The sequence below is a fragment of the Ursus maritimus genome, assembly GCF_017311325.1.
Source record: "Ursus maritimus isolate PB19 chromosome X unlocalized genomic scaffold, ASM1731132v1 scaffold_X1, whole genome shotgun sequence".
NCBI lineage: Eukaryota > Metazoa > Chordata > Mammalia > Carnivora > Ursidae > Ursus > Ursus maritimus.
Window position 1 is genome coordinate 53636917 of NW_024423319.1, and position 2324 is coordinate 53639240.

Here is a 2324-nt window from a genome sequence, read left to right on the forward strand (position 1 = left end):
AAAAAAAAAAATGTTTTTTTAAATATTTTTCTTTATTTTAAAATTTTATGTTTTTATTTATTATCTTAAAATATTAATTTTAGTCTGCTGATCCCAAAATCAAAGCAGGAGGTGATCACCTAGGCAGAACTCTCATACTTTTTTTTAATAAAAAAATAATTCCCAATACTATTTCTGCTTAGGATATAAGATATAGGGTTGCATACTTTTCTGAGTTAATTGGAAAGTCAGAATTGACAGCTGTACTGGATTCCCATTACAGTGCTAAATGATCACAGCGTCAAATAAAACACAGGGCCATGATGTGTTTGGCCTTTATCCTTACTCCATTAAACTCCAACATAATGATCACATTATCCCCAGGTAGTAGGCAGAATTCTTTTCACTGCTCCAGTAATACTAAGATTTTAACGACTGGAGAACCATAAAATGGCTTTTTATGATACCTTGTGCCACAAAACGTTGAAAATGTGCCGCTCCATAATCACAAATTACAAAATCTTACTGAAAGAGGTAAAAGCTGCAGAATCAACACAAAATGTATGATTAATGTTCACAGATGAAATAAACATGTAAAGATATAGGCACTTTATGTATTAATTGCTAATTATTTTTTTAAGTTTTTATTTAAATTCCAGTTGGTTAACATACAGTGTAATATTAGTTTCAGGTGTGCAATATAGTGATTCAACACTTCCATATAACACCTGGTGCTCATCCGCAAGTGCACTCTTTAATCCCCATCACCAATTTTACCCATCCCCCACCCACCTCCCCTTTGGTAATCATCAATTCTCTATAGTTAAGAATCTGTTTCTTGGGGGCGTCTGGGTGGCTCAGATGTTTAAGCGGCTGTCTTTGGCTCAGGTCCTGATCCCAGCCCCACGTGGGGCTCCTGGCTCAGTGGGGAGTCTGCTTCTCCCTCTGATCCTCCCCTTGCTCATGCTGTCTCTCTGTATCTGTCTCAAATAAATAAAATCCTTTTTAAAAAAATCTGTTTCTGGGGCGCCTGGGTGGCACAGCGGTTAAGCATCTGCCTTCGGCTCAGGGCATGATCCCGGCGTTGTGGGATCGAGCCCCACATCAGGCTCCTCCGCTATGAGCCTGCTTCTTCCTCTCCCACTCCCCCTACTTGTGTTCCCTCTCTCGCTGGCTGTCTCTATCTCTGTCGAATAAATAAATAAAATCTTTAAAAAAAAAATCTGTTTCTTGGTTTGCCTCCCACTCTTTCTTTTCCCCTTTGCTCATTTGTTTTGTTTCTTAAATTCCACATGTGAGTGAAATCATATGGTATTTCTCTTTTTCTGACTTATTTCCCTTAGCATAATATTCTCTAGCACAATGGCAAGATTTCATTCTTCCTTATGGCTGAGTTATAGTCCCTTGTATATATACAATGTTGTATACAATATATGTAATATTCATATATAGACATACCACCTCTTCTTTATCCATTCATCAATTGATGGACACTTGGGCTATTTTCATAATTTGGCTATTGTAGATAATGCTGCTATAAACTTCGGGGTGCATGTATCTGTTTGAATCACTATTTTTGTATTTTTTGGGTAAATACCTAGTAGTACAATTGCTGGATCATAGGGTAGTTCTATATTTAATTTTTTGAGAATCCTGCATACTGTTTTCCAGAGTTTCTGCGCCAGTCTGCATTTCCACCAACAGTGCAAGAGGGTTCCCCTTTCTCCACATTTTCACCAATACCTGTTCTTTCCTGTATTGTTGGTTTTAGCCATTCTGACAAGTGTGAGTTGATATATCATTGTAGTTTTGACTTTTATTTCCCTGATGATCAAGGATGTGAGCATTTTCTCATGTGTCTGTTGGCCATCTGTATGCCTTCTTTGGAAAAATGTCTATTCATGTCTTCTGCCCATTTTTAAATTTGATTATTTGTTTTTGGGGTTTTGAGCTGTATAAGTTCTTTATATGTTTCAGATACTAACCCTTTATCAGATATGTCATTTGCAAATATCTTCTCACATTCTGAAGGTTGCCTTTCAGTTTTGTTGATTGTTTCCTTCACTGTACAGAATCTTTTTATCTTGATGAAGTCCCAATAGCTTATTTTTGCTTTATTTCCTTTGTCTCAGGAGACATATCTAAAATGAATTTGCTATGGCTGATGTCAAAGAGGTTACTGCCTGTGTTCTCCTTTAGGACTTTAATGATTTCAGGTCTCACATTTAGGTCTTTCATCCATTTTGAATTTATTTTTGTGTATGGTGTAAGCAAATGGTCCAATTTCATTCTTTGGCTATGTTGCTGTCTAGTTTTCCTACTGTCATTTGTTGAAGAGACTGTCT